Source organism: Meriones unguiculatus, chromosome 15 (assembly GCF_030254825.1).
Source record: "Meriones unguiculatus strain TT.TT164.6M chromosome 15, Bangor_MerUng_6.1, whole genome shotgun sequence".
NCBI lineage: Eukaryota > Metazoa > Chordata > Mammalia > Rodentia > Muridae > Meriones > Meriones unguiculatus.
In genome coordinates this window covers 11,638,175-11,656,567 of record NC_083362.1, presented here as the reverse complement: position 1 = coordinate 11,656,567, position 18,393 = coordinate 11,638,175, and the positions used below count along the sequence as shown (strand labels likewise).

The following is an 18,393-nucleotide window of genomic DNA, read 5'->3' as shown; positions in this document are numbered from 1 at the left end:
CCAGGCTACCTGACCTTTTTAATAAGTAATAGGCATGGTCAGCATTGGTCAGCATTGGTCCAACCCCAAATTTGTAAAAATAGTTTACTTGAAGCCACTTTTGACATAAATATTAGTCAACAAAGAAGAGACATATCCCTGAGAGAAAATCTGAGATAGTTACACTCGTTTGACAAAACTCATCACATAAATGGTAGTAGAGAGAGCAATTCTAACTGTGAAAGAAAATGTACAAACCATGTACGCAGAGACCAAGGAAGAAGGAAGAAGCAAGGACATGGAGACTTTGCACATCATGATGAATACTTACACTTTATAGAGATGATTGTGACTATTAAAAACTTTAAAGTAGTGCAATCACATGACCAAAGTTGTGGTTTTAACATGTTTTTAAAAGCTATGCCATTCGATTTGGAGAAAAGGAAAACCCAGATTAAAGAAAAGAGATTAGAAAAGATATTATAGTAAACGACAGGGGAGGCTATGGATACCCAATAGGTCTGTACACTAGAAATGGAAACAGAGGACAGACTCAAGACCTGTTGAAATCCATCAGTAGTTGTTGATTGAAGCTGACTTGTTAGTATGAAATCTAGTGTAATTCACAGGTTTCTGATATGAGTCCTGATGATGTGGTGGATGATATCGACATGGGTGAATTCAAGAAGTTGTCTTTATTTTTATATTTTAAATTTTCACTACTGTTTTGAATCAAAGACCTCAGATGTGCTGGAGAAGTGGTTTATCTCTGTGCTACACCATCGCCAGGAAAAGAAATAAATTTGAGTGGAGGGAAAGAGTAGATGATGGATTAATTTTGATCTATTAAGTCTGAGGTATATGAAAAATGCAGGTGGATTTTTTCAGAGGGTTTTGGAATTCACAAATCTTAGCGGAGACGAAAAGACTGAGAATATCTGGATCTAGAAATCACCACTTCAATGTTATCTAAAATAAGGAAAATATTCGAGAATGCCCAGTTAAAATAAAGACATGTCTTTCATGTTTACTTTTCAAATAGGTCTTCGGGTTCTTTGGTCACTGTGTGGTTATTCACTTGGACTTCTACCTGCCTTCATGTGTCATGGCCAAGGTGGAAGGCCATCATTTGTTTTAGACAGAATATGAGACACTCTGCAGCAGAAAGCCTATCTGCCTGTGGTTGCGAACGTTCTGTTTGTAGGGTCAGGTTTGCTTATTTAGCCAACCCTGAGTAAGCTTCTCTAGAAGTGGATACACCTTTCTGGTCTTATATGGCTAGAACATTCTCATGCAACCAGCTAGCAATAGGGGATCTTCAAGAACATGAGCACTGGGCTAGGTGAAGGCTTTATACGACTTGTCTCTGGCTACTATTAAGGATTACTACAAAACTGGTGGCTAGAAGACACATCAGGTTATCAGAAGTCTGACCTCAGTGGGCTGAAATTGAGATACTAGCAGATCTCTCTAGGTAACTCTGAGTGGTACCTCTCTCTCCATATGGCTACAGGGATAACAAAAATGCAGAATACCACCTTTCCTCTCTCCTTTCCCCTCTGATAATAACTGTTGTCATTAGAAAGACTCAAAAGAGTAAGGGTGATAATCTTTATGTCTCAAGATTTTTTAACTTAATCTTAACTAAGTTCCTTTTCCCACGAAAGGCAGCATTGACTAAAGACATCTTTTCATGCATTATTCAGTTAACACACTGTGGTAGAAAGGAATATAGCTGACTAGCTGTGACGTGTATACTGCTTATATTCTGCTTATATAAATAATTATTTTATGGTAGATAATAAGTAACATTCAAAACATTCAAAAGTCAAATCAAAAGAAGCATATGGACAACAAAAAGAAATGCTATCAGTTTTCCTTATAAAATATGATTTGTTTCAAAGTAACTGTAAGAACATATAATGTAAATTATATGTTATACATGTACACAACGTGTTAAATTACAAATCCTGTAGTTGGTCAGTGAACTAGACATCCTGTTTAAAAAAAAAATCCCAGTATCTAATTCTCCTTCTTTTGAACTCTCTGATCTTATTTTGATGAATTAACTATTTCTAATCCCTCGTGGGACTGAAAGACTGGTAAGTCCATGTATGTAAGTCATGGACACTGAGGCTTCCGATGTGCTCTTGTCCCTCCTGGTGTAGCCAGGCAGTTAGTCCCTCTCTGAAACCTGGCTGGTCAGACTCCCAAGCCAGTGACGAGAAGTCTTGGCCCAGCAGTGGGAGCAGAACCAGCCATCAGTGTTCTCTCTTTGTGACTCTGTAATAACAAAATAAACTCATTGTAGCTTTCCTGATCTCCACCCCCACCCCAACTCCTGCTTGTAAGCAATGCTGGGTGCGAGCCCATTCTTTAGTTCTGGAAGTTCTTGCTATCTTTCTGATGAACAGCTCTCAATTATGTCAGTCATATTTGGTTTCTAGTCCACTCAGAAGATACTCATAAAAGTGATGGGATAGGAGCTCCACAAGGACCAAATATATCTGGGCACAGGGTCTTTTCTGAGACTGACATTCAACCAAGGACCATGTATGGATATAACCTAGAACCTCCACTCAGATGTAGCCTGTGGTAGCTCAGTAACCAATTGGTTTTCCAAAGTGAGGGGAACAGGGACTATTTCTAACAGGAACTCGATGACTGGCTCTTTGGTCTCCCCACCCCCGAAGGGAGGAGCAGTCCTGTTAGGCCACAGAGGAGGGCTTTGCAGCCAGTCCTGAAGATACCTGATAAAACAGGATCAGATGAATGGGGAGGAGGTCCCCCCCATCAGTGGACTTGGAAAGGGGCACGGTGGAGATGAGGGAGGGAGGGAGGGAGGGACTGGGAAGGAATGAGGGATCGGGACACGGCTGGGATACAGAGTTAATAAAATGTAACTGATAAAAAAAAATAAAATAAAAAAAAGTGATATTGTATGGACATTATTCTCCTATTAGAATTTTCTGCAATCAACCCCTGAGCTATGCAGAATATGTTGTATATTAAAAAAAAATTTTTTTTCCAAGTCCACTGATAGGGGAAGACCTCCTCCCCTTTCATCTGACCCTGGTTTATCAGGTATCTTCAGGACTGGCTGCAAAGTCCTCCTCTGTGGCCTAGCAAGACTGCTCCTCCCTTGGGGGGGTGGGGAGGTCAAAGAGCCTGCCATTGAGTTCCTGTCAGAAATAGTTCCTGTTCCCCTTACTAGGGTACCCACTTGGATACTGAGCTACCTTGGGCTACATCTGAGCAGAGGCTCTAGGTTATATCCATACATGGTCCTTGGTTGGAGAAATAGTCTCATAAAAGACCCGTGCACAGATATATTTGGTCCTTGTGGAGGTATTGGGGGGGGGGGGATGAGGGAATGGGATAGAGCTGGGATACAAAGTGAATAAACTGTAACTAATATTAAAAAAATTAAATAAAAAAAACTATTTTCAATAAAAACATAAAGGAAATTTGGTTTCTGGCAAGGTATTTTTATTTTTTTACTAAAGTTTTCTAACTAATGTTAGGGCTTAACAATTATGAATGTTTTCTTAAATATTTGGTATCACATAAAAGCATCTATGGACCCAACATATGCATAAGCCCATAAAAGGCCTGTAGTTACCCTTTCCGAATTATGAAAACTGTTTTCACGGGCCTTTTCAGGGAACCAGACAGGAAGCCCAGGCACCAGAACATTGTCATTCTTGAATTGGCTGGGGATATCTGTTAGAAAGCTAAGAATTTACCTCTATTTAATAGCTTAATTATTTCTTTTCTTTCTTTAGTGGAAAATCAGTTAGTGAAATTGTGGAGATTATTTATCTGAGTCATAATTTTATGGAAACTGCGTTTCACTTCCATGCATTTTTAGAAGTGTTTTCTTTAAAAGGGGCTATTCTATTAATATTTATAATTAGATAGCACACAAAACAGATGCTAAATCTTATATTGTAACTCTCCGGGTACAATTACATAAAGAAGATTATATACTTTTCATCATCTCCCTGGGTGCTGAAGAACAAAAGGCTTTCTCTGTGAACAAGCCATTTCTTTTTTGGGGGGTGGAAGCAAACAGGAAGATAGCGATTAAGCACAATTAACCATTTTAGCATGCTAGTGTTGGTCCTGAATGTCATACATAACGTCTAGTGTGGCACCGAGAAGGGTGTGTTCGTAATTGAATGACTTGTTGGTCTTTTTTTTTCTTTCAAAACTTAGTTTTCAATTATCCTGTTTACATTATTATCCTGGTCCTTCTGTGACGCTGATGGGTCTATGGTATGGAGCTCAATATCCACGAACGTGAAAGTTGCTGAGGTCAGAGAACAGAAGGAATAAAATTCATTTCTGTTCTTTAGTTAGAATCGTGAGTGAATGAAACATATATTGTCCGGTCTAATCCACATAACCCGCCCAAGAACTGCTGATGTGGAAGATGAGGAAACTGAGTCGCCAAGGAAAACCGGTTTTGAGTGTTGGTGCCAGGTTTGGTGTGATGTGTGAGTCCCAGCCTTTCTGTGTGTTTGTAGGAAGTGGTTACTTCCAGAGATCCTACAGTGGGCTCTGGGGCTGGAGAAGAGAGCTTTCCAAAAACGCCCTTCGCCCACAGACAGGGTCTCACGGGTGGACCCTGCGCTGAGTCCTCTGCATAGAATGGCAGAGCAAGGAACCAGCGCTGGGCAGACAGGAGCGGAAGTTTACTTCCCCTCAAGATGCTGCGCAAGGGTACGGCTAGGTCACGCCCACTAGCGGGTGGCCGCTCCCGGGCTCCCCGCTGGGATGCTGGTGTCCGCTCGGGCTGAGGCGCGGACACACTCGCCGCGGGAAGCTGAGCGGGAGAGAGCGCAGCCCCCGGGGGCCGCCGGCGCCTCCCCGCGGCCCGGGACGCGCGTGCGGGAGCCAGGGCCGAGGCCGGCGGCCGCTCCGTAGTAGCCGGGGCGGGTGGGAGCGCCTGGCTCCCGGCCGCGGCCGCCGCCCGCCCGCCGGCTCCGGTGGTTGGGCGGAGGAAGCGCGGGACTCCTCCTCCTCCCCGCCGTATTAACATGCACCCAGGGGCGGGTGACCAGCCCAGCCTCGCCGCCCCTGCCCGCCGCGTCCCGGCGCTCAGCCTCCGCGCCAGGGGCGAGCCTTGCGCTCCGGGCGCCGCAATCCCGGGGACGCGGCCTCGCAGACACCTTCCCCGCCGCCGGGGAGCGGCCGCAGCCACCTCGGCGCCTGGCCGGGCTCCTTCGCTTCACCCCGCCGAGAGGCGTCCCGGACTGCGGGGCCACCGCCGCTCCGACCCTCGCCCCGAGGCTCGTGGGACGGACTGACGGACGGACGGACGGACGCAGCCGGCGAGGAGCGGACTGCGGGCGGAGGCAAGGTAATGCCGGGCTGCGCGGCGGGGCTGGGGCATGCTCGGCGGCGGCGGCGGCGGTGGCGGCGCTGGCGCTGGGTGGCTCCGACTCACCTCCCGCTGCGAGGTCGAGGCTGCCCCGGCATCCCAGGGACTGCGGGCTGCCACCGCTGGCCGTCGGCCTGCGCTCTCAGTTCCCTGACATCTGCCCCGGGAGCGTGTCTGGTCCCCGTAGTGACCCCGGGATCCCCGGGGCCAGCGTACCCATCCTCGGGCTGAGGATCTTCGCAGCCCCCTTGGGTGTTGGAGAAGGGACAGAGATTTTTAACTGAGACAGGGTCCCTGGAGGAGGAGGGGAGGGCACAAGGACAGGGGTCCTGTGTCTCCGGCCCAGTTCAGCACCTTGCGGGCGAAGGCAGCTGCTCACTGCGGGGGGTCTTCACCGCGGGCGCCCGAGTCCTTTGGCAAAGCAAGTTGTTGCACTCTTTTTGTGTGACATTTTTGGCTTTGGTTGTGAAGAGCGACCCCTTCCCTGTGCGGGGGGAAAAAGGGAGCCAGAGAAAGAGAGGCACAAAGACAGCGGCACAGAGAGGCGCACACAGAGGAGAGGGTCCCAGGGGGTGGGGGGTGGGGTCACCGGAGAGTCGCTGAGGCCAACTGCCTGGGCATCGCATGGCGGGCGGCGAAAGCCTGTGTTCTAAGGACAGAATGGGTGACGCTGGAGCCGGGACGAATGGGCACCTGTCCTTGCTCCGGGCTGATAACACATTGCACTTTGATGATAGGAGCGGCTGCAGCCGAGGAGGGGTCCTTAAGGATTCGTGTGGAGATGGAGACCCCGCAGGCAGCACCCGCCCAGAGCGGGCGGTTGCCGTCCAGTCCTCATCTGGTCCCCGAGGCCGTGGGAAGGGGTGGCCGCGGTCCCTGTACCCGCTCCAGAGACACTGAGCGCCTGTGCGGGCGGGAGGCGCGCTGGCCCCGGATGCCTGCTCACCCCTTGCCTGGCCTGGAGCGCTGCGGAATTTTCTGTTTGAGAAGGGGGGTGGGGGCGTGGGGAAAGGAAGGGGTTGCAGGTGGCAAGGCAAGGGGGACCAGCTCGCTGTGGGGTGGGAAGTTATGTCTTTAATGGACTCGGTGAGGGGCGGGGGGAATGTTCACTCCTCTGTAGGAGAGGCAGAGAAACTGGTTCTGAGCTCCCAGAGGCTGCTGATCACGCCTCCTGGCCTAGCAAGTGAAGTTACAACAGAATTACAAGATAGATAATAAAAGTCACAATTAAGGACACACCTTTAGCTTGTGTGGTCTTCATGAATGACTTCTTAGAAGATGGCATGGGCTATTCTAACAGGAGTGAGGAATGCTTAGAACTTAGAACTCAGAAAAGGCATTTAGGGCCAACGGGGCAAGTCTGACAATCCTCTCCCAACCCCCTCTGGTTCTGCTTCGTGTTTGTTTTAAATCAGAAAGGACGGGTGTCCAGAATAGCTTTTCGGACAGTTATTTATGTCACAATTTCAGTTTCAGGAAGCAGCTTGCTATTGGCCCTGGCCATTTTGGGTAGATAGCAATACTGTTTATTCCAATTTAGATGTTTATTCCAAGTAAGCGAGGAACGATGCAACCGTTCAGGTTTATACAATACCAGAGGAAGTGTTGTCTTTGTTTAACGGTGTTAAAAAGGAAATGAAATGCATTAAAACATATTTGCACACATGTTCGGAATTTAAGTGCTTAAAAATTTAAAAGCTACCTTTGGGCCTAGAAAATTAAAACTTTGGAATGAAATGAGGTTGATAGAAATCTGGTGTCCATTGCTTCTTCGTTTTATTTGGGTTTGAAGGTTCAGCTTAAAGTTGTGCAGACCACTACCTTAAGATATTTATTCCAAGTTCTAGGTCTAAAATTCTGAGAAAAATCTGAAGCTAAGCGACTTGCTTGAGAGAAAAGGTAACATTGCAAGAGAAAACACTTGCAAATGTAAGCTAAGGTTTAAAAACTACTTTTGCATCTTTCTCTCCCTGTTATGCTAAGATTTGCTGTTAAATAAAATATATGCAACATAAGGATGGAGTGGGAGATGGGTATGACCAAGATATATTGTATATTTGTATGAATTAAAAAAAAAATAAATACAGGCAACATACATCTTGGCAAAATGGACTAGCTAGCAGACATTTTAAAAGATCCTGAAGTACTTTTCTGACAAATGTTTCAAATTATATTCAAGCCCTTGTGCTCAGTGGGAATGACACACAAACGTTTGACCTTTCCCTGTGGGGACTTTAATGGTTTCGCACCTCTGATTTCTCCATCCACCGAAAACATGGTGAATCACATGAGTGATTATTGAAAGCAAGTGGACAGAGGACCTCAAAATATTATGCAGAAAGAGACCACAAACCTACATAACATGCTCTGCTGCTCTGCTTTCCAAATTCTGATGTTTTAGGTTTCTTACTGAATCCAGATTTAGGGACAGAAGCATTGAGACTTGGATCTACTGAAAGCATAGCTGTGTTCCAGATAGTCATCAAGACTGATATTTTATATAACACTAATACTGATAAATGGCCCAGGGACACACAGCAGTGCTGTGGCTATATCTTGATTGAGGTATGCATCATAGTTTTTTAAAGAAACTCTCTTCCTTCCACCTAAGACTTTGTAATCAAGGAAGAAAGTACAGTGCTGCCCAGTGAGCATTTCTGCAGTGAAACTTGCACATTCAAGCTGACCCACATCGTGTTACTTTAGTGATTGTTCTCAGCCACTGTTTTAACCCTTTTCATAGGAGAGAGAACTAGTTTTCAAGTGAGAGATTTCCAACCGGAAGACTTCATGAAGATTTCATTTCTTTAGAAACTGTTCCTCCTGATTTAAGGAAATGCTATAGTTGTGAATTCTTTTGTTATTTCTCTTTGCATTGGTGGGTTGGTTTTCCTTTTGAAAATCACCATTAAAAAACCAAGAAGGTTAATTAGGGTCTTTAAAAACTCAATACTGACATCCCATGATTACAATTTATGCCTATTGTATGTTGGTCTGTTGTTAATTTAAAAAACATTAGGTTAAGAGCACACATAGCTCTTGCAGCAGGCTGTATTTAGTTCCCAGCATCCTTACTAGGCAACCAATAAGTACCTGTAACTCCAGATCTGTGGACTCCAGTGCCCTCTTCTGGACTCTGTGTGTATATGCACCTAAGTGCATATACCCACACATGAATCCACAATTAAAAATATAAATCTTTTTAAAGTTAGATAACTATTCTAGCAGGAAGGCCTATTGCTAACATTCTAAAAAATTTTTGTGCTGCTAAGAACATTGGGGTTTGAAAACACCCCATGCTTGGGCTGCTTTTTATTCCAAAAATTCTAAGTGCTTTCAGTTCTCTGTTTTCCAGGAAAAGAATCATTATAGTGCCCCTCAAGACACTCTTCATGGTTTTAAATCATAGGAGACTTTGCAGCCTGATTCCATTTCATTGCTGGTGAAGGTTACTTTCACTAGATTTGGTCTCTGTCAGGAGTTATCAAGATTTGTTGCTAGGAAGACCTGAAACATTCTCCAGAAGAAGGTTTGGAAGTACCTTCTAAGATCCCCTCTAACTTAAACAACTGCAGAGGACCAGGGGCATGAGATGCCAGATGCCAGAACCTTATCTCCAACCCGTGTCCATTTAGCTTTATAATTTATATTTACGGCTTCCTTCTCTGTAACCTTACAACGTACAAACTTACATAATAAATGGGATTCAGAAGAACAACTGTATCCAGGTGTGGTGTTGCATGCCTTCAATCTCAGCACTTAGGGAGGCAGAGGCAGGTGGATCTCTGTGAGTTCAAGGCCAGCCTGGTCTGCAAAATGAGTGCCCAGGACATCCAAGGCTATACAGCGAGACCCTGTCTTAAACAAACAAACAAACAAGCAAACAAAAAAGACAACAACAACAAAATGGACATATATATCAGACAGTTTGAATGGTGAATGAATGGCCATTCCTTGAGGTACACTGTTTCATACTCTGATTTTGAAGGTGGTCTTGCACAGAGTTGCTGATTCAGCAGTTCCCAGCCCTTCAATCTCAATCTATGGATATTTTCATCCTTTAATAACTTAAGATTTTCCTGGTTGATATTTATTATTTTCTGCTTATTGTAGAAGTTAATAACTACCAAGAAACAAGTGATATCCCAATTAGGAAAATTGATGCACACAGCACTCTCTCTCTCTTTCTCTCTCTCTCTCTCTCTCGACTATGATACAAGCCAGGGTGGCTGGGATGTGTCTGCATATTTTAGTATTCTACTTTTGGTTGCAAACTAGATAGCAATGCCCTGAATACACAAAGGAAATGTAAACACACCCTCTTCTTTTTTTTTTTTTTTTTTTTTTTTTTTTGCTAGAATTTGCCAGAAACGAAATCATTTATTTTCATATTCACTTATAACTTGAGTCTGTTGCCACTGACAATTTCTCTGTCTTCTCTCAATGTTTCCTGTCAGATTAGTAAGCAAGTACACAAAGCCCAGCTATGAAGTGCGTCGTTCGGAGCTGCCCATCCTCGTCAGGTCTTCTTAGTATTCAGCAGCAGGATGAGCTTTGTGGAAGCCACCGCTACGCAATTAGAAAAGGAGGGTTGTGCTGTGGCCTCCTTTATCTCCCCGGCCTTGACTCTGAACCTTAGCACCAAGATTGTCGAGAGACATTGAAAGGGCCGCCTCAGGCGGCTTGTGAGAAGGTCTCCCTGGGCACATTTCCGGCTCTGCCGCCTTACTCTGTGGCATGGTAAAGCTAATTTGAAAACATCTGCTAGAGTAGCTTCCCTGATAGCTCCACTACTGGCAAGTGCCTTTGAGGGTATGATGGTCGGATTGGCGTTAACCCCTACTCTAACTCATGACGACTGCCCTTTCCCTGGAGACCCTTTCTGTCTTGGTTTCAATTTCAGTGGGAACTCAGTTTTGTGTGAAGTCTATTTCTGGACTAGAAATCTCCCTGCTAGATATCACCCAGATTTCTTTATAAGAGCACGTGCTGCAGTTGGCAAGGAAAATGGCGTTTTGATCTTGTCCCGGACTCTGCCAACAACTGCTCTTTGATGGGATTCATCCCATCATACACTAGGAAGACCGCAGGACTAGCTCATGTCTGTCAATGCTATTTTCCTTCATCTCTTAACCCAGAATTCATGGCAGTCTTCTCACTTTCCAAGCAAGGATGTGCTTTCCTCTTTAATTGGGGAGGGCCTCTGGGGGATCAGGAAGCCCCGCCACGTCTGGAACTCCACTGTGTGAACTCAGCTAATTCAGAGGAGGCGCACGTGACTCTGTAGCTTGTGTGAACTGTGGTGAAAAGTCTTCTCTCTCTCTCTCTCTCTCTCCCTGGAACCCATTTTCTTCAATTGTTTCTTCTTTCATACCCCTCAGCTGAAGAGTCATTTAATTAGAGGCTCGCTCCTGCTGGGTATAGTTTGACGGCTTTGCAGCCTCTTCACCGTCCTTTCACAGTTAATCAGGAGATGTTACCTGATGATGGCGTGACGGAATGACAGCCGCCGCCGCCACCCCGCTCCCACCCCGTCCAGAACGGTGTACTTCCTGTGATCTCAGGAGCTAAAGATGACACGCTCGTCAATGCCACCGATGTCCAGCCCAGTGCAGGGCACTCGATAAACAGTCCGTATATACCAGCTGTGTGAACGCTTGAATAATTGAATAAACGAGCGAGTAAGTGTGGGGTGTCTTCCAGCTGTGCGGAGACAGTAACTCCATAGGTAATGTTTCATTGTTTTTGCATGGCTCACCTTGCTAGATCAGATTCTGCATTGTTTAGTCTTAGGCTTATTTGAATAATACCTTTGAGAGACAGATGAGCCCAGAGTGGCCAGAGTATATAATATTAATGGCTGTGTTTTCCAGCAAGGGGCCTGCACTCGTTTTATGAAAAGAGGTAAGATTCTAGATGGAATAATTAATAAAGGGTCTCTTCCTTCCTCTTTATCCACAGCAAACTTATCAATTTTAGCTTTTTTTTTTTATTTTTTTTTCTTTCTCAATTTTTCCATTTCTTTCTGCCTCATCTGGCAGATCTTTTTTTTTTTCCCCTGCCACCCACCATAGGGAATCTGGTACAGGTGTGCCTTTTTATTCTGTGGTTTTCTGTTTCTGAAGGCCAGAAGTTCAAGGGCTAACAGAGCTAGTGACTAGCATACGACTGCCCACGGAAGGAAGCAGAAGTTCACTGGGGCCTGGGCCGGCTGGTCTGACATGAAGGTGACACTAACTAGAGTCACCTGGAGAGGGTGCCTCTGTCAGACTGGCCTTTAGGCACATCTTTGTGTCGTTTTCTTCACGGTTCATGTGGGAGGGTCCAGCTCACTGTGGGCGGTGCCACTCCTGGGCAGATGGTCGTGGGAGTTGTGAGGAAGGTAGCTTAGTGTGAACCTAGAAACAGGTTGGAGTAGTGCTTCTGTGTGGCCTGTTCAGTTCCTACCTCCTGGTTCCTACCTGGGTTCCTGCCCTGACTTCCCTCAGTGGTGGAGGGTGACAGGGGGAACTACACGCCAAGCCAGATGGATGCCTTCTTCCCAAAGCTGGTTGGTAGTTTTGGTCACAGCAATAGAAAGCAAACAGGACAGGGACTGAAATAGTGAACCCTGTCACAGCACTGAGAGACAGACATAACACCTTCACTGACTTTCTGAGGGCTGACTTCTGCGTAAGCACCACGATGCCCCCATTTATGGATTATAGTCAAACCCAACATCTCAAACTAAGTGTGTGGGGGGGTGATTTTCTCTGATTTATCCAATAAACGTTTTTAAAACTTTTTTAAAAATTAGACATAAAGATCTATTCCTCCCAAATCTGTGCTTCTGGCATATTTGAAAACTAAAGGCATAAGGTTCAATCAAAAGGATAAGATTGAAACACAGGAAATACTGGAAGGATGAAGTAGGGTGATTGGTATGAGTTCAAGGCCAGTCTTAAGATCAAACTCAGTTTCAGGCTAACCTGGGCTACAGAGTGAGAACCCATCACAAAATCAACAAGAGGATGCAGGAATAATTAGTAATAATACATTAGGTGATAGAATAAAACCAACTGTTCAAACATAAGGGACTACAGATCATATTTATTGTGTTTATTTTCACCATCTATGTATGTGTGGGGCTTATCAAAGAATCAAAACATTCTGGGCAGAAGAATCTTAAACAGGAGCCTCATGGATTGGTAGGAATTAAGACAAAGAAAATGATGACTTACAGACTCAGTAAATATCTACAGAGATGTGGCAACCTGTGATCCCAGTCTAGGGAAATGGTTCTTAATTCTTGTACCCAGAAATTTGATTTTGGAAGATGGTGACACTACAGATGAAGACCTTCCACAGAGGGCTTGATAAGGGTACAGGACTTGTTAGGAGCCACTCAGGGATCCTAAATAGACAGTAATTGGAAGAACTGGTCACCCAGAAGTAGACCAACCATCTCCCAGAACTAGAGCAGTATATTAGGGAACATTCTTATATTTTTGGTTGTGAGCCTAGCTTTTTACAGCTGAGCCATTTCTCTAATCCCTTAGTGATATGCAGGAAATGTATGTGTTTTTTTTCTCCCACTAATTTTTGACCATTTTTCACTTACTCTGACTCATGTATTTTCAATACCAAAATTCTATTATTACAATTTCTTTTCATTCGCAACTTCTTTTTTTTCTTATAACAAAATATTTTAATGGCATCCAGAAAATGAAGTAGCATTATAGTGAATACTTTACGCCTGCCAGCCAGAATCTGAAATAATCTGTTTACCCAGTGTCCTGTGGACTGCTGACACTTCCCAAACATACTGCCCCCTACGTGTACGTCGTATGCTGTTTTGTGTCCTTACCATTCCCTTGTGCCTTGTATGCTCTGCTGTGTGTAAATAGACATACAAACAACATAGTTTGGATTTGGGCCCCTGTAAGAATTGTGACATTCTTCGTATTCTTCAGCTCTCTTTTATTGTTTGGACATGTGTTGTGCACAGGCTCAGTTTGTTTGTTTTTACTGCTTCATAGTATTCTACTCTGTGGCTGCATCACGATTAATGTGTCCGTCTTGATGGGTGTTTAAGCTGCGTCCGAATAAGGCTGCTGTTCATATTCATGCTCTTTCCTTATTCTAACAAAGGAGAGCTCCTTGGGGTATCGCTGGAGAGAGCAATTGCAGGAGGAAGGCATTTTACCTGCATACTTGGCAGAATGTGCCTGATTAAAGTTGGTAGCATCTATTTATACTCCACCCAACAACCCATATGAAGCCCTTTTGTTCCCTGTTCTTGCCAGCACTTGATGGTGCGTTTTGTTCTTTACTAAGCTTGTGAGTGTGAGACGGTGTCTCGTTGTAGCATTAATTTGTTCCCAGAGACCGCTAGGAATCTAGGAATGTTGGCCAGTTTTTCCTTCGTAACATTTTGGTTTCTGGGGGTTGGCTTGTCACATACAGTGTCTGCTTTCTTCCTGATACTCATGTAAAGACAGTGATTTAGATACTCTGGATGTCAGATGTTTCTTTCTCAGTGACATGAAGATGAGTTCTCACTAAGTTAGTAGCTTCCCTTTTGATTTTGATGCTATCTTGTGGTGAAATGTTTGTTTGTTTGTTTGTTTGTTTGTTTTTTAAGTTCTACAAGATGCAGGTCTGATAATTTGTTCCTGTAGGTAGCTTATGAAACCTTTTCTGAGTCTGAAGTGATAAAGAAGTTATCCTTTCATGTCTCATAAACTACTAAAGCTATACCTTCCCATTGAGTTTTTTTTAAGACTTTAGCATCTATGGGTACTTTATAAAGCCTTTAATTACATCCCAGATTTGCAAGACACACAATTTTGTCTTGCTCTTAATTTATTCCTCATTAAGTTAGAATGAGATTATCGGATATTTTAAAAATGAATTCTGACTTCATTTTATGGCTGGAATGTACAGAAGCTTCTAAACTGGATTTTAGCCCCAAGGTTTTTTTCCTTTCCTTTTCCTTTTCTTTTTTCTTTCCTTTGTCTTTCTTTTTTCCTTCATCCCTCTCCCCCTCCCTCCCTCTCTCTTCTTATCCTTCCTTTAGTTTCTCTCTTCATTCCTTCATTTTCCCCCAAACCTGTGATGTAGGGTTTTGCAACATAGCCCAGGCTGGCCTCAGCCTCACAGTCCCCTGCCTCTGTTTCCCAAATATTGGTATCACAGGATTACATCAGCATTCCCTGCAAGATTTGTTTTTCTGAAGTCTCATGAACACTTCTGAAAAACACATTCATTCTTACTCCTCACTCATCTACCGCAGCACCAGGAATGTGCTGCCCATATCATGTGCTGTGTCACTGGAACATGAACCATGGAACATACCAGGCTGCCTTTGTTACTTAGCCCCACTTTTTAATTAGTCCTCTGTATTAAATTCTCCGTAATGGCCACCATGCCTGGCCACAACTTTGCCATTGTCCATTCTGGCTTCCTTATTTGTTTCTCTGCTCATCATGTGTTTTTATTCTTCCTATTTGACAAATTATGGCAGCTGATTCACCCAGATCATGCCAATGAGAATTAGGATTCTCTCTTTCTCTCTCTCTCTGTCTCCTCTTCTTCCTCCCTCTTTCTCTCCCTCTCTCCTTCCCTCCCTCTGCCCTTTCTTCTTCTGTATGGATTACATTGCCATGAGCAAACATTTCTTTTGAAATAATTGTTTTAGAGCACAGACAAATATTACCTCTCACATGAAACATTTATGGCCCTTTTAGCTGAGGGCTAACTCTCTTCTTAATTTCATTTGTATTTAACTGGATCATTTATTTTATGACTTACACATGTGGATACCGCTAGATGTTAAACTCTCTCAGTGATGAATTAATTTATGTAGTTTTTGCATCTCTGGGCTAAGCCTAATATCTAACAAAGTGGTTTTAACGGGGAACAGCTGCTTTCTTGATGATTGGTAATTAGTTATTGGAGATGACATAGGCTAAATGGAAACTTGGACTCTGAGGTTATTAGGAATAGGAACGTTACTGGGACATGAAAGGATTTGAAATCATGAGCACATTTGGAGTAACTAAGCTATAATTTGCTTGTGATATTTAAAAAGATAGAATCTCTCCTGTAAGTAAGAAAAAAATTAGACCTGAGTTTCTGACATGATAAAATTTGAGATCTTAATTAGAGGGGGGTCAGCAGGTTTTTGGCATGAGCCACCATTTCTGTGTTGCCCGTGGAAAAAGCCACACCTCTCCGCAAGCATGACTCATGAGGCCAGCCCCTTTAACTAACTACATGACTTTGTGCAAGCTAATTTCATTGAGCCTAGTTTTCTCATCTGAAAAATGAGGATCATTAAACCTGGATTTCAATGTATTTGAAAGGAGTAAATGAGCCAGCCTGTACAAAGTATCTAGCTCAAAGCTGGACCCATGGCGAGCAATTAAAACATGTTCTTAATAGTGTATTTTATCCACAGGAACTAGCTTTCTGGCCATCTTTCTGCATCAAAGCGATACGGGGTAAAGAGCTTAAAAATGACTTGTCTAGGTGTGAAACACTTCTCTTCTCCTACTAAAAGCTAACCCCGGGATCTGAGCATTTCATGTTCCTTTATTACCCACTCACATCGACATTTGTTGAGCAACTTCACAAGAGCTAGTGTTCATTGAGCACCATGGTCTTTGTACTCAGTCAGGATGCAGCTTTCCTGTGTCACCTGCACAGGATGTAGGTTCTGAATCCACAGGGTAGCTCCCACGGCCCCCCAGCCCCCCAGCCAAGCTCTGCCTGACACTCTACCATCTGATGTGAGGAGAAGACAATGGAACAGACGTAACTTTCTCCCCGAGGAAGATTTAACTTTGATGTGAGGATGTGAGGAGATATCCTCGCAGAACAGTTTGCTGCACCTGGAGCAACACGCAAAGTAGAGATTTTAATTACTTTGGTTAGACTGTGCGTTTCCCAAGGTGGGGTGAGACATGGGGAATGGAGAAACCTGGCAGGATGGGGCCATTGTGTCTTGATTTCTATGGAGGAGATTCTTCCTGTTGCCATATAGCTCCTGGATGGCGCCATTCTCTGATGGCCTTTGCTTGTCCACTACCAAAGCCCACATAGTCCTACACTCAGTCAGCTCAGTTTCTCTCCTTAGAGAGAAGACTCTATAGTTCAACTATCCAACAAGACAAGTGAGAGCTTTCCATAGATTGAGTAGAGGGGAAACCCACTGCTTTTATTTCTTCCATTAAAAGGAAACACTCTTAAGAAAGCTGTATCTATTTGGGACATCATCTGTTATAATAACCCCCACACCAAATATTTGTTGTTTGGATTTAAAACATGATATAATATTTTTTATTTTATTTTTTAATATTAGTTACAGTTTATTAACTCTGTATCCCATCTGTAGCCCGAGTCCTCATTCCCTCCCAATCCCATCCTCCCTCCCTCATCTCCTCCCTGCCCCTTTCCAACTCCACTGATGGGGGGTCCTCCTCCCCTTCTCTCTGACCCTAGCTTATCAGCTTTCTTCAGGACTGGTTGCAATGTCCTCCTCTAAAAGACTTTTTTTGTGAACTTATTATTCCAGAAATCCGGTTAGGGCAGAGATGCTGGCATTCACAGAGTGTCCCGAGTTCTCTGTAGAGGGCAGATGAGTGCAGCACTAATGGACTGTGTTCCCATCATGCACTGATAAGCTGAATAGTTTATTAATTTTTAATTCTTTCTTTTTTTCAAAATATAATTCAATTATGTAATTTTCTCCTTCCCATTCTTTCCTCCAAATACTCCTGTATACTCCTTGCTCTCCTTCAAATTCATAGCCCCTTTTCTCAGTTACTGTAGTTATATACATACTCCTAAATATGTCCACTCAATTTGAATTGTGTTGCTTGTGTGTATGTTTTTAGGGCTAACTATTTGGTATGGGATACCCAGTAGGTGTCCTTGTCCCTGGGGAGACGAGTTCAACTACTATCATCATTTATTAGTTGATTGTAGCTCTTGCGTAGGCTTGAGGCCTCCTGGGTTTTCCAGCGTCCATGCTGGCATGGCTGCTGTTCTTCTCATTCAGTACATGGCTAGGCAGTCATGAAACTACTTTATGGGTATACCTTGTGCCGTTCTCAGGAGACATATTCTCACAGAAAACTTTACAGTTCTCTGGCTCGTACAATTTTTCCACCATCTCTTCAATGATCTCCGAGCCTTAGGGGTAGAAGTTGTATTGTAGGTATATCCCTTGGGACTATCCTTCTCAACTCTGCATTTTGGTTGGTTGTAGTCTTCTGTAATGGTTTCCATTTGTCACAAAGAGAAGTTTCCTTGATGAGGAATGAGACTACACCTAACTGTGGACATGAGAACAAATATTCAGGGATTATACTGGCTTAGTAATTGGTTGTTGTAGGTTCTCCTCCAAGATTCAGTAGCCTTGGGAATTTGTTTACAGTTAGAGAACTATTGGTTACTGACCAGGTGTGTGTGCCACTATTTGTACCCTCAAGGTTATCATTTTGCTGGTTGTCATTGTGTTACACAGGCATCCTAGATAAATAGGACCGTTGGTTATTTCCCTCCTTTGGAAGATTACATAGTGTCTTCTGTTACCATGATGGCTAGTCCTTATGGAGGAGGTTTTCAGGCCAGTTATAGCTCAGGAGAACTTTGGACATTATATCTGGAGGCATGGCATCTTTAGCAATAGTGACTTACCATCTATCTCTGTGAGGTAACCAAGCACAAGAGCAGCAGCCTACACTGCTTTGGGAAACATTGGAGAATCCTGGCCATCAACTCAGAAGAGGGCTTCTCATGCCTGGTATTGGAGTTTTTTGTTAGATGGTATTTGACCCTTAGAGGTAACACCGCCAGCTTAGATGGGGAATTTTCATCTAAACTATGTATATTTATTTATACATCAATGTACACATATATTGTATGCATTCATAGGCAGATCTTTAGTAATATGATTCCTTATTCCTTATTCCTTTTTTGGAATCCTGTTAGTTTAACCTCTTCCCTGTTTCTGTTTTTATCTCCCTCATGGTCACTAATTA

At 43.8% G+C, this 18,393-nt stretch overlaps 1 protein-coding gene across 9 annotated transcripts in view; it reads left to right on the top strand.

The window, feature by feature from the left end:
* Positions 1–5,097: 5,097 nt before the first annotated feature.
* Positions 5,098–18,393, top strand: part of Dlgap1 (DLG associated protein 1) — a 784,196-nt gene continuing 770,900 nt past the window's right edge. For 3 of the 9 annotated variants that reach the window (XM_060368166.1, XM_060368167.1, XM_060368164.1), the window contains exon 1: positions 5,107–5,344. The gene's annotated coding sequence lies outside the window, so the exon portion shown is untranslated. Of the gene's footprint in view, positions 5,345–18,393 lie in introns of all 9 variants that reach the window. The other 6 variants (XM_060368165.1, XM_060368163.1, XM_060368160.1 and 3 more) reach the window with 3 other exon arrangements.